The sequence below is a fragment of the Parasteatoda tepidariorum genome, chromosome 6, assembly GCF_982258835.1.
Source record: "Parasteatoda tepidariorum strain Cologne lab strain chromosome 6, Ptep-v5.0, whole genome shotgun sequence".
Lineage (NCBI taxonomy): Eukaryota > Metazoa > Arthropoda > Arachnida > Araneae > Theridiidae > Parasteatoda > Parasteatoda tepidariorum.
The window spans coordinates 42,817,155-42,832,541 of record NC_141760.1 but is presented as its reverse complement, the minus strand read 5'-3'; the positions used below and the strand labels follow the sequence as shown (position 1 = coordinate 42,832,541).

General features: G+C 28.8%; 1 protein-coding gene across 5 annotated transcripts in view; it reads right to left on the bottom strand.

Moving 5' to 3' along the window:
• Window positions 1-14,204, bottom strand: part of LOC107445688 (dual oxidase maturation factor 1) — a 116,718-nt gene extending 102,514 nt beyond the window's left edge. Inside the window, exons 1-2 of one of the 5 annotated variants that reach the window (XM_087165745.1) lie at window positions 12,072-12,270; window positions 51-214 (exon numbers count right to left, since the gene is read on the bottom strand). The gene's annotated coding sequence lies outside the window, so the exon portion shown is untranslated. Of the gene's footprint in view, window positions 1-50; window positions 215-12,071; window positions 12,328-14,120 lie in introns of those variants that run through there. The other 4 variants (XM_087165747.1, XM_087165748.1, XM_087165746.1 and 1 more) reach the window with 4 other exon arrangements.
• Window positions 14,205-15,387: the final 1,183 nt, after the last annotated feature.

Here is a 15,387-nt window from a genome sequence, read left to right as displayed (position 1 = left end):
AAAGCTGACAATTCTCTCACTAACCAAATTTTAAAATAATTTACACATACCTTTTTTTTTGAGAAAAAGAAATCCTATATGATAAGAGATGGATAATATCTTTTAAGGGAATCCCCCAAACTTCAAGCGGCGTGCAAAGATCTATTAACCACTTCTCTTAGCGAGAGAGACTCAACAACCAAACTGTGCTCACCGGGGCATGGAAAGTGGTCTGCTACAAGAAACGTCAACAGGTGAAAGTGAAGTCAAGAAATTGAAAAGAAAACAAAAAGAAAAAAAATTGAAAAAAGGGGGAATGCAAGATTCGAAATCACGTGGTCGGCAGTGGCCCACTTCCGAATAGGCGTGCGTGAGCAGTATTAGGGAAATAGGGTCAAGGGCTCCAGAAGCCTATACTCGGCGTTAAATGACCCCTGACGACAGTCTAGCCTTGTCGAACCTTTTAGTTAAACTCTTCATCGCGATTTCAGGTAGTTTGCAATGGACAATTTTGATGAAGAAGGCCATTTGGTTCTTCAATTGATTAAATAGCTGTTTGGCTCGTTGTGGCATCGGGTAATCCATAGTTGCGAAAGCTGGACCTGAGAGTTCGAAGACCCTACCTTGACCAGATGAAAAGAACTGGATTTATACAGAAAAAGAAGAGTTATCGATCATAATCTTAGAAATAAAGTTGAAATGAAATATATGTATAATAATGAAGAGTGAAAAATTTCCATACAACAGAAAACATTTTTTAGCAATTGTTTTTGCACATTTATAATAATTCTTATACACACCCATTTCCAGAATTTGTTTTTTAATTATTTAATTTACTTTAAAGCTATCAATGAAAATCCCTTAGGGAATAGTAGAATTGAGGCAATAATGGTCATTTTCGAATCATTGCAGTTTTTAGACTAATACAGAAAACAAGAGGGCTTTTTGAGTAGAGTATAAAGAAAAATTAACATTTATAAAGGAAACTTTCCCACATTTGCATCAGACGCAGAAGGAAAACACAAAGTTTACTAACTAATGCTACAGACATGGGCTACGCATACTTAAAAATAAATAACAAACGATCAAACATACATCAATGCATGGACCATTTTTTCCAAACTCAATATGCCCATAATCTGCATAAAAGTATAGCACGATTTTTCATCCCTCATACTCACACTAAATAATAATATAATGAAATAGATTATTAACGCTTTTAATATTTTTTCCTAATCAAAATCAATACATATATAAACTTAACAGAATCCAATATTAAGTAATGATTGGAAATACTGACGGCCCTTTAAATAAATTAAATGAAAATAAATTATTGATTTTTGAAAGAAAATGCTTCGTATAATACTTTTGAAGGAAGAAAGTCTAGTGGTTAAATGTTATAGCATATTTTTTATCAACTAGCCTGTCCTGCTCAAGTAGTATGTAGATCTTTCAGGGTTATGCAAATCTTTTTTTGATTGTTTAACAATTGTGTTACCTAATTCGTAATTAACTCTGATTAATGAATCGTACTCATGCAATTGTGTCACTAATTGATAAGCAAAATCTTCCGGACACGAAATATTCCAGAAAAAAAAACTCAAAGTAGTTGGATTGAATGTAAAATGACGCACAATCCAAAGATTCGAATACGGGTATGATACTTCAAGCTCAAGATAGTACCTACTCAAAATATCAAAAACTATTCAAAACATTACGCTTAAGAAAAAACGTATAGTGAATTGATGAAGCTAGATAGATTGGAAGACAGAAAGTACGTACAAGATATGAAGTAGATACGCCAGAACAACTCTGTTCGAGAAACCACTGTTAGATTTGCTTGTTAATCTCACTTTAAAGCTACACTTGACTTTTGGAAAGGATTTGGAATTCCCCTATTATGATGATCCAGATGTCCACATGCGTATACTACACTACCACAATATGGACCTGATGTAAATCCAAGAGCATATGGTGGTAATAATCAACCGTCTTCCGTACTATGTATAAACTTTTCTTGCTCCGAAGCTGCTGAACACATGGGAAATCCAAACCACTACTATCACACGACTGAAAAAAGTGCTGTCCGATCAGATACCTAATCTTTGTCACGAGAAATCGAACCTTAGGCCAATCCATAGTAGGCATCCATCTAAACCTACCACATGCTAGGTCGCCCGAGAAGCCATGGATTTAAAAATTCAGGGTACCTGTAGCGAATTGCTGAAAGCGATTTATTCGGTTCTCAATGGGCCGAAATGGGTTATAGTTAGGTTTTTTGGTTAGAACACCAACTAAAAATCAGGGATAAGTTATATTTATGATAAATTTTTAATAAATAATTTGAAATGGACGTTTTTTAATTATTCCAGTTGCATGCAATTTAATATTTGATTTAAAAAAGTGTGATCCAGGGAAGTTTTAACAGCCAGCTTATTTAAAAATTTCTACTCAATTTAAAATAAATTGTTGCATTTTCGACACATTTAATGAAGATAAAATTCACAAAATCATCTTTTGAATGCGATGTAAGTTTTGTGCAATGTATGTTAAATACACCAAGCTGAAAATTTGATTTCGGAAAGTAATTTCATCTAAAAGATTCATATTAGTTCATTTATGGAAAAATATAAATGCTTTAAAATCTTTTCAGAATTTCATTATTTTTTTAGGCAAATATTACGAGATAAGAATTTTTATTAAAAAAAACCTGTTTTGTAAATATAGCTAACAGCTATAAAATTTAAAAAATCTATAAGGATCATTTAATTTTTTTAATTAAACTTAAAATTATTTCCTTCACAGGCAAACCTTAATTACATCTTATACATTGTTTAATTTCCCAAATCATCATAAGTGTGTATAAACTTTAATTATTGATAAATAAATTTAATGGAGCAGTAAATTACTTGTATGTTCTACTTACGGTATTTATTCTGACATTTTCACTGCTCGTTTTCAGTTAATAACTTTTTCGCTAAGCATGTTATAAACCCTATATGACTTGAAATTAACTGACTAATATTAATAGCCATTAACGTAATTAATGGTAGATAAAGCTAAATTATAATTACCGACAAAGTAATTAGTAATTCAGCTAAGGAATTAAGACAATTGTTTTTCCGATGTATACCGAATTTCAAATCGTATTAGTCTTTAATTAGCAATGCATAAAAGAATGCATTTAACAGCTATCATACAAAATAGAATTAATATAACATTCATAGTTATTTTCTGCACTTCCGCCATTTTTATTATTTTTTCGAAATTTTAAAAAAAATACATGAAATGGTAGATTTTTTAAAACTCTAATTTCCAAAATTGACTATATTTTTATACTTTTTTTAGAACTTCTTTAAGTAGTAGCACATATAAATTATTTTTATTTCACTTTTGATCAAAAAACCTGTTACTGACGTCATTGTTCAATTGACTGACTTTAACTGATTATAAAAACGATTTTTGACAAATTTAAAATATTAATCAACAATATTACTTTTAATAAAATGTGAAATATATATTTTATTGAATTTGTCAAATCGATGAAATAATTAAAAACTAAAATTTCAGCATCAAAACTCTTAATTTACAACTAATTGTAATGTTATTCAAAACAAATATCTAATAATAAGTATTAACACAACACAAATAAAAATATATTTTTAGCCGTTAAATAATGAACAATTTATTTTAGGAATATTTTAGATCATTATTTTCATTTTTTATATAGTTAATCGATTTAGTAAATGGATTAATAAATTATAATATGCATAGAAAAAAAATGCCTTACTTTTGTACAAAAAAGAATTTTACTTTTCGTAATTGCGGAAAGCTCAGTTCAAATTAATACATTTGAATACAAAATATAACTATTAAAAAATATTTTTCAATTTTTGAAATATTTTAGCATTAAAAAAGGTATATTTAAATAGATCAAAAACTTTCAACAAAACTAAAATTTTTTCTTGGAATAATTCAAGGAAATGTAAATTTATTAAACTTTCAAAAATAGAAATCTTAAATTCTAAAAAAAAAAAAACAATTATTTTAATTGTTTAAAAACTAAAGGCTTCCTTTCGTTTATATTTAATTTTTATTCAGTTGTTTTTGCTCGCGTTTCTTATTCAGTTATTTACAACCTGTAACTATTTAGTTCCAAATAGTTTTCACAGATTGTCATTAAAAATGCATCATTCCATATTTTTTTACACCACATAACTGATTAAATAATTTTGCAGCTAATTTCAAAATTTCGGGTATGGGATTTTCAAAGTGCAAAAAGGTATGAGGAATGTTTTTAATATAATAAATCAAGGAAGCAACTGTGTGTCAGGTATCATAAAAGAGAAGATTAGAATTATATAACTCTAGTAAAAAAAACTAATTCATGAATCAGCTAATAATAATTGGAATAACCTTCGAGCTAGCGTTTATACTATCAATTTCCAGTTTCAATTTTTCCCTCTGACTTGCAGTCATAAATTAAGCTTTTGCCGATTTGAGTATGCAGAGATATTTCTTCAGTACATATCATAATAGAATTTTACAAAGTCAAGGTTACAGAAGATGTAACAATTCGATTTCGACATGTTACTTTTTTTATTTTTAATATTTCTACCTTAAAATTGGATTTAATGAATTTATGCTTCATAATTAACTGAAATATGTATTTCGGTAACATAAAATAAATTTATCTTCATAAATTATGGAGTAAAAAAAAAACTTGTCTATCAGACGAATCATAATTTATATTCCCTTTTCTTACAGATTTTTGCTTTTTTTTTTCTTTTCTTCAATTTGAATAATTTTAAATGCTTTCCAAATTTATTAGTGGCTCTAGGTTTCCCTTTAATGCGATTACAAAATTTAAGTTTAAGTTTAGGGTACTGAAATAAATTTTTATCATTGATTTGGTGAATGATTCAATGAGTAGAGAAGCAAACTTATTGGTTGATTGATTGAGAACCGAAAGAAGTTGTTCTTACCATATAGATGCCAAAATTTTTTTTTTATCCTTGATACAATGTTGAACTTAAATACCGAAATAAGTTTTAAATCAACGTTTTTACTATACATTGATTGATGAATACAGCCAAAAGTGGTTATGCTGCGCTAAAATTGATCATCATTATGCTTTAGAAGTAACAATGCCTAAATATAACAGGAAAAAGAAAGTGGAAAACTATACTTCTGTATTGTGGAATCTGCATTTATATAACAAAACTAGAATACCTCTGCACTCATTTTTACAATGGAGCACGAGACCGCAAAAACAACCTCAGCAAAAGGCCGTTTTTGAAAATAAAGTAACTTGATAATTTTCGGTTAACAATGTAAAAATAGCCTTAAAGGTTAGCAAAAATTATATTTTAAATTTAACATAAATTAATTTTGAACATTTATTTTTCGTTAAGTATCAATTAATCTTTCGTTAACTATTATTTCAATTTGGTGCACATGAAAACGTAGATTTTTAATTCAATTCCCTTCGATTTGAAATTTTGCTTAAAAATAGCTTTTCTGAAATTTTAATTAAGAAAATGTAAACTAAATTTTAGCAGTAATTTGCAATCTGCAAATATTTCGGAACATAACTGAAAGATCTAGTGCAATACAGCAATAAATCTCATTTTTTCTTATGGCAAAATTTTTACACCAAGCTATTCTTATTATTTGCTTCCAGAGAAATACTTGACAAACAAGATAAGTACCAGAACTATCATTAGATAGCAATTCAATGCATTGAAACAACTTATTACCAACATAAAAACTGTGATGTGCTTCCAAAAAAATTGAAATTTTTAAAATGATTAAATTATTATCATCCAACACTTTTTTTAACACTTTAATTTTATGAAGTCTTAGACAAAAACAATGTTCAGAAATAAATGAAAGAGAACAATTTCAACGGCTTACTTAAATTTTTTTTATCTAGTTCAATATAATTTTTAAATTACATTTTTCTAATTTTATAAACTAGAAATTATTTGTTAATAGAGAGTATAAAATGTCAAAACTATGATGGTTAAAAATTATTCTCAATTACTTAATTTAAAATAATATACTTACTGAGACGATTTTTGTTTCCTGTTCAATTATATTACAACTCATAAAATGGTTTTTCTCTACTTTTCTTGAAGTGCGTTTAAGATGTTTTATCTACTTTTAACTAGATATAGTTTTTCACAACATTAATGCATCTCATTTTATCAATATGAATTTATTATTCCACCATTTGTAAAATCTACATACTATTGTTTAATAGAAACTTGAAAAATGGGAGGAAATGTGATAACAAACCCTATTACGGAAAAAAATATTATTCATGATTTTATTTTAAAAAGTTAAAATATCAAGCTAATAAAAAAAAACATAAAGCACAATATAATTCGTAGAGATGTCTTCATTGTCTAAAGCTAAAAATAACCCGATTTATTTCAAATATCATTTTATCAAATATTACTTCTACTTTTAAATGAAACAAAAATCGTTTGCTTTTAAAATGAAATAAAGATATAAAATTTAATTTCCGTTATTATTGCTTTCTCCGAAACAAACCTTTCTTAAAAAGAATATTAAGCAATAATTCTAGTTTCCTGGAATTATTGTTTAAAATTGCTTTTAGTTTTGCTTATTTCGCAACACTATTTGAGATTTGTCAATAGACTTCATCAATAAAAAGTAATATTTTAAACAAAAAAAAAGCAAATGGAAAAACTGTTTTAAATAGCAATGTTAGAAAAAGATAAACAATTTAAAAGATTTTATCTACTAAAAGTGGATAGAAAATATTTGCAAACAAATTTGCATAAGTGAAAACGATAACAACTTTTAGTTCACACTTTTATAATTGTGAAGAGAAAACGATTTTCATGTTATTAAATGGGCAAATAAAATAAATACTTTGTAAAAAAATATTTAAATCATTACTGAATAATGAAACTTGAAATAAAATACTAATCGATACATTTTAAAATTGGGTTTTGAACCTTATCATTCGAAATTAAAACAATTTTTTTAATAATTTATTACAATAATAAAACTCATTCTTGTTACAAGTGAGAGAAAAAATCTTATCACATATTGTTTCAAGGAAATATTTTAATCAAGTAATTTTTTAAACACGGGAATTTTAAACATATTTATTATTTATATTTTTTTTATTTTCTAGGTTTATTACGCACCACCAGCAACTTGACAATGATTACAAAACAAATAAGAAAAATCGTATATATAACTTATCTCTTGCAACGACTGACATCCACAGCACAATAAACAAACTTAGTACCGTGGTTAGAGTGGGTTTACAGTAAGTGCTCATGGCAACGTTTCGACGTATTGCGTCTTCTGCGCAAGCGCGGAACGTAGATTTCTAAAAATCATGTTAAGAGCGCTTTTGCAATTAATGCATTGGTACTCACTGCAAACCCACCATTACATCGATAATTTAAACGTTTTAGAACATGAACTTAATTCCAAATGAGTTTTTTAAAGAGTAATACTTAGGTTTGTACTATATCTTGTCACATAATTAAAAGATTCGAAATATTAAATCTTTAGGAACTCTCTGAAACGCCTGATGCCACATATTAAGTAGAAATATTTAATATTCAAGGAACTTGAAAATACTGCATTATTTGTTTGGGGAAAAAAACATTTCTTGTTTTGCAATATTATTTTAGCCAAATTATTTTGCAAGAATTGAAAAGCGATAAAAAAATGAACGAAATCAAAAATCTGAACAAAACTTTAAATTTTACGATTTGTGACATCGAAATTCGCATTATCATACATTCTAATTTTTAGATGAACTTTTTAAATGTCTAAACTCATTAACTTATTTTCTGATCAAGCAAAAACATTTGTCAGTTAAAATAATTTATAAATTGCATCGATTTCATTAATAATCAAATGACAAAATGATAATTAATGAAATAAATCCATTGAAAAACGCTTCTTTAACATAAAATAGATAGCAATTTACACAGTCAATTTATTCTAATTCCTAAAGTTTAAGTTAATTAAATTAGCAGCAAATAAAACTAAAACCTTAGTTTAAATACAATTTTAATACCGAAATTTTATGAGTAACTTCATTAATATACTCTACATTAGGATATACAGTGTATAACTATATATTGCCTTAAAACGGATAGCAACGTTTCTTCTAAAAAGCGTATTTTTTAATGTAGGATTTATTTAAAAATGTTAAACTTCTTAAAACTCTGTTACGCAAGTTTTTTTTCTATAATTTACATTTTAATAAATATTTAATAAACAAATTTGCAACATTTTTTTGACATCTGAGCTTCAGCAAAGTTTTATTGACTAAATGTGAAGCCTTTGTGATATTCTGATTTCTCATTGTGCACTCCATTCTCTGTAGAAACAATGATAATGGAAACATTATCGAGAGCTTATATCTCATTTGCTGCTAATTTAACCTTGTTTAGCGATGCATGTCTGAAATCTAAGCTTTTATTTCTCTGGTCACGTTTTAGGTGTGAAACAGCTGTCTATATATAAAGAATTGTTACTTTTCAAGGGCGCCATCAAAAGATTAAAGATGCTCGATTTAACAAGATACATATATAACAGCTCTTCCGCATCATTTACATAAACCTTTCAGCACCTTTATAGAACATACATAAATTTTAGCAGTGAATAAATTATTTTAAAAATCTACACAAATGAAAATTGATTTTTTTTTATCAACTGAAGAACGTGGATTGCAATTTAAATCGTATAAGTCTACCCTAGAAGGGGGAAAAATTTCCCCTAAAATTAAAATAATTCTCCTTCTAAATTTCAAACTTAAAAAGAATACATGCATTGATGTTTTCTATGAATTCTACAGTTTATTATTAAATTAATATGTTACCACTTAAGTGTAAAAAAGGTTATTCTACAGATTACACTAGGAAACAATCTTTTGTTTTTATTTTCAGTTGCATCAGTTTTTTTTTTAACAAATTCTTAGATACTTCCGTATCCACGATTTTAAATATCTAACCAATTTTTTTTCCTCCAAGCTACAGCTCTTTTTCAAACTGATATTTTTAATCTATTTTTTGTCCAAATGTAAAAGTTTAAAACCGTTTTATGCAACAGAGGGTCACGTATATGTTGCTACAAACTTCTATGATTGTTGGGGCACATCACCCGGAAAAAATTGCATAGGAATCCATGCACCGGAAATGTCGTCATACGCCACTAGGGACCCTCCCCTAATATGAACTGTTTATTCGTGTGCCTTTCATATTAGGGAAGCTTTCTTAGCCGCGTATGATGACATTTACACGCCTGTGTTCCTATGCAATTTTAATCCTGGTGATGCTCCCCTATTCGTCGACATTCGCAACATTTATGCAACCCCCTGTTACACATAACGTTCTTAAATGTGTGCATTTTTATAAAAAATTGACTTAAAATGCATTAAAAAAATCTTTAGCATTAGGAGCAAAACTAATTTCAGATTTGGAACCCCCGACACCCCAATTCGGCAAGAACATGTATTTGTATCAATGCAAACTGTATGCTTGAATTGGAGCTATTTATTTATTTATCGTTATCTATAAAGACAAGTTACTACTATCAAAACAATAACAAATCAGTTGCTAGAATCAATCAGTAATTTTTAGAACTATACAAATAATCAAGCGGTTTATAGTATTTCATTTTAGAAAATTACCGTAATGCCATTTAATTTACAATATTTAATGAATCAAGTCAATAAATATAAAGAAGCAATCACCAAATTAGTATATAGAAGGAGAGAGAGACAAATTTTTTAACTTTAACGCTAGCGTAAACCATTAATGCTATACATTATCTGCGTAACTATACTTATTAGCGTAAACATTATCTGCGCTAGTCTGGAAAAACTCTTGATTCCGCACATAAATAAATCACACAATGCGAATATTATTCCTGTATAACTTTTAATTTAATGATCGGATTTACATGTGAACTTCACTATGTGCATTTTTAATAGATGGCAATTTTAATGGAGTGTAGATTTTAAGAATACTAAGTAATTAATGAAAATTATATTTTAAGTACTTAAATCGAGTACTTTAGTATTTAAACTGAGATATCAATACTAAGACGCATTTTTTCAGAATAAATATCGTTTTTTTACATTCAAGATTTGAAAACAACCACAATTTATAAGATATAATTCCAAATATTTCGTCATGAGAATGGTCGAAAGTTTAAATCCCTTGTAATATTAATTTTTCTTTTTTCATTTTTACTATATTTCTTGAATAATTTAAATTAAAAATATCGCACATAACTATTAAATTAATTTAATTACTTTTTTCAAAAATACTAAATAAAAAAAATTTAATTATTGATTATTTTTTATAACTTAATAATGTGTTTACTTTCCAAAAAAGTTTTTTGACAAGTATAAAAATTTTTACAACCTTTATAACAAGGTTATTTTTATTAATAAAAATTAAAAAATACGGATTTTTTTAAACCGAATGTGAGAAAAAAATGATAAAATTCTAAGTGCCTCATTTGCTGGTATAGTTTTAAGTTAGAAAATAACTGCAGACACAATTTTTACATTGAATTTCATAAAAGTTTGTATAAGATTAATAACCTTGTTTTCGAACTTCACAAAGTAGGTTTTTTCCCCTAAAGCAAAGATTTCCAAAATCTAAAATTTTAACTAAAATTTTTGCTTTTTTTCGTTCTTTCAATACTATTATTTATCAAAGAAAATAACAGTCGAACCCACATTTAGGCAAACGTTATGTTAAAAAGTTAAAATCTTGCTAGTTCGCTTATGGTATTATATAACTATTAAACTACTTCAATTATTAATCAATAAATAATTCTGCATTATGATTTTCAAAATTAATGAAAAATATTCACATTATTGCAAAAAATATTCTCGATCTCGAAATAATATCCTCATTGTCATAAAAAAGTATTCATATTGTGAAACTGCCATGAATAATATTCAAACTGTCATGAATATGTGCATAATATCATGAAAAAATATTCATACAATCATGAAAAATGTTTATACTGTCATTGTAAGTATTTATACTGTCATTATAAGTATTTATACTGTCATTATAAGCATTTATACTGTCATTATAAGTATTTATACTGTCATTATAAGTATTTATACTGTCATTATAAGTATTTATACTGTCATTATAAGCATTTATACTGTCATTATAAGCATTTATACTGTCATTATAAGTATTTATACTGTCATTATAAGTATTTATACTGTCATTATAAGTATTTATACTGTCATTATAAGCATTTATACTGTCATTATAAGCATTTATACTGTCATTATAAGTATTTATACTGTCATTATAAGTATTTATACTGTCATTATAAGTATTTATACGTATTTATACTGTCATTATAAGTATTTATACTGTCATTATAAGTATTTATACTGTCATTATAAGTATTTATACTGTCATTATAAGTATTTATACTGTCATTATAAGTATTTATACTGTCATTATAAGCATTTATACTGTCATTATAAGTATTTATACTGTCATGAAAAGCATTTACACAGTAATAATATTCATACTGCCATAAAAATATTAATATTGGCATAAAAAATTTCCATACTGTCTTGAAAAATTTTATATCGTCATGAAAAATATTCATTAGCGTCATGAAAATATTCATACCCTCTCAAAAATATTCATACCATCTTGAAAATATTAATACCATCATGAAAGTATTTACTATATGATAAAAAGGTTAAAAAACTTTATACCATTTGTTTAAACTGTAAATTACGTAAGAAAAACACTATTAAAGATCCCAGACTACAAAATTAATTTTACTACATTAGGAAAAGGTATTTATTACACTTGAAATAAATTTTTCATAATTTATATTTCATTATTTCATATTTATAATTACTTCATGAGCTTGATAAAATATTATGATTTTCAATGTACTTAACATCCAAACGGTTACAAATTCTCATTTAGTCATTAAAATTATAGTTTATTGAAATTTTATTCTCAACAAATTTTCCATGATTTAAATTTAAATATTATTAACAATCAAAAAAGCTAAGAAAATCATCGACATACCAGATTTCGTTATCAAAGTTGAAACCGGATCTTAAACTATTTCCAACACTTTTTAGGATCAAATGCGTCTTAAAACGTTCGATCAGTACATATAAATTGTAATAAAGATAAAAATAAATGTTCTTATTAGAAAATGTTGAAAACTTTCGCTACGATAGTGATAAACACTCATAATTTATGGCCCCGCCAATCTTTCCACATTTGACAGACAAACGCTCAATCTCGGGTGTGACAACTCGATAAGTGATGCCAAACCACAACAATAAATGTCAAGATTAAATAAATTCCCCTCAAACGGATATGAGGTAACGCTCCAGGATCAATTTTTATTTTAAGAAGACGGGGTAAGAATAAAAAATCTTCAATAATTTGAGATTTTTTTTCCTTCACTATTTATCTTTAAATGGCAGTAATTTTGAGAAAGGTCGTCTGCTATAGTAGGGTTTTCCTACCGGATGCTGTACACTATTCAAAAGTCAATAATTAGGAGAGCTAAGAAGTTTTTTTTTCTTTTTTCGATTGCACACCTAATGAAAAGTTCTTTGTAACTTTACCTTTTTTATTTCACGTCTGAGTCCACCAATTTCTTATACTTACAGGGTTATTTGAAACAGCCTATGGACACAAGACAAACAACAAAAGAACACTTTCGAATAACATGACTCATTAGCAGTGCTCATTAAATCTTAGAGCTAATTATTGTCAGTGTCTTGTTATGTATATATCCCGTAAATAGTTTATTACTTTTTATTTATTTTTGGAAACATTTTAAGATTCCAATATCGAATATATCTTAACGCCTTTTTCTTAACATGAAACTGAAAAGAAAAAAAACTTATTTTGAATCAAGTTCACAAAATCATTTTATCGGACACGCAATATTAGATACTTCAAACACTATTGAAACTGTCTTTTAATTGGTGTTACTCTTAAAATTAAAGAGCGGTTAGTATTTTTCTCAAAATTTGTCTTTTGTACTTACAATTTTTTTGGTTTTTTATTGACACTAAAGCCCAAGGTGGGCCTCAGCCTAACCCACAACATTTCTCTATTCAACTCTGTCCGTGACCTTGATCTTCCAGTTGGAGATCTTTTACAGTTTCACATACAATTTTACAGCTTATATTTCTAAAACTATATGACTATCTCTTATGTGACTATCGCTTAAAAATGTCAAAACTGTTTTTTTTTCACTATGACAGGAATTATAAACCTGCATAATCTTGTTATAGTACTGGCAATCTCTTAGTCATTCTGGCTCATATTTATTTTGTCAAAATAGTTCAAATCATACAGCATCCGCTTCCTAATGAGGAGACCATGTTCAAATTCCAGCAATAACTGGTCCGTTCGTATTCTGTTCCCGACTCATACTAACCCTAGAGTAGCATTCAGTGCAATCCACTGTAGAATGATGGTTCTAGGCCAGTGGTAAAATAAATTGCATTTATATTTTTTAAATTTTTTAGTCATTGTTCCACAGGTTTGTACATTTAATGTAAAGAATTACTTACCCTTGTCAAATTGAATGAAATATAGCATAAATTACTAAGAGGGATTAATAAAGTAATGTTTGACATGTGAATCGAACCAGCTACCTCTAGATTTAAAAGCACCGTCTCCAAAGCCGAAATCGTATCAACAAGTGACTCGTAAAATAGATTCGTTGTTGGAGCAGTTATAATAGATTGGTTATTACATTAAAGATAGTTAATTTATATTTATCAACCTTAATAACTTGAGCGTGTATGATATTAGTTTCAAACACAGTGACTATCTGAAAGAATTGGAACAGGACTTGCGACATTTTGTAACTTAATCCATTATCTTAGTCTCTAAGCTATCTTGACGTGAATTAATGCCTCATTATAACTAAAAAACCTCATTGCCTGCATGAGAGAATCAAAAACAAGGGGACGGGGACAAACAGGACAATAAAGGCTCCACACTGCGACGAAGAATATCGTAGATTTGCACCTTGAAATCACTAAGGAACGTCAGCACTTATAAGCAAATACCAAACAAACGCTTAATTTGGATACTACTTACTTCTATCAAAACGTACAAACGTTGAAATACTGAACTGTGTCTTCTGTTTTTTATTAAAAGACGTTAGTTGTGCTAACTGATGGGTTATTGGCAAGTGTACGATGAAATTAAAATTTGTTTGGGTATGTTACTAAGACAAGTCCCGCAGCGGACTGATAGTAAAAGACACGGTTCCCAGTAGAACACCGAAGTTAAGAATCACTGACTGCCGTCAGTAAGCGGGTGGGTGACCACTTTGATCAACTTGCGTAGGGATAGTAAAATGATCGACTTCGCGAGCAGGTCATCAGGCTACCAAAGCGAAAGAGCCATCTTCTCTGCAGAAGATCAAAATTGCGATGGCATGCCTGCGGATCATCCTCGGGGATGTTTCCCAGACCGTCGCTAATAGCCCATTGTGTAACTCTAGTGTGACGTAAATGAACTACAACAACTGCATTTTTTCCGATGGTTTAGTGGCTCACGATCCACTCTAATGCAATGTTTCTTGTGGTTTCAGCTCCTGAAAAATCCACTCATGGTTAGGCCGTGACGGATCATGGGACGGAGGCCGGGTGATTACTACCACCATTCATCTTCCGCTCCAAATTGCGGTAGCGCATTCAAATGCGCCAGTATTTAAAAAAGTTTTAATTTTTGTGGCTGTCGAATAGAGTTATCAAGAGCGACAAAATAAGTAACGGGTTCGAATCTGAAGCTTAAAAGCAAATAAACGATTTTGAAACTTCTTTTTTAAAAAATCCTAACTATTTCTTGTTTTAAGCACATTTTGGTCCAAACTTAAATTTGCTATAATATTTATTTGATCCAAATATTGCATCATATCTTCCAATTTCATCATTTACGTTCTCTGTTATGAAATTTTCGTAATTCCATGAGGATTCCGTAGAGTATTGTCCTGCCGCAAACGCTTTAAAGCGGTAATAGGTAGGTGGGTATTTTATTTACGTCGTACTAGAGCTTCACAATGGGCTATTGGCGATGGTCTGGTAAACATCCCTGAGGATGATCAGAAGACATGACATCGCAATGTCTCTTTCGCTTTGGTAGCCCGATGACTTGCGTGTGAAGTCGATCACTTTACAGTAGAACAGATCAACGGGGACTGATACCGTACACTCACGGTCCATACGTAGGATGATCAAAGTGGTCACCTGTCCGCTCACTGGCCGCAGTCAGAGATGCTCGACTTCGTTCTTCTACTGAGAACCGCGTCTTTACGATCAGTTCACTGCTGGACACTTGAACGTTAAAGAGGTTTCGAATC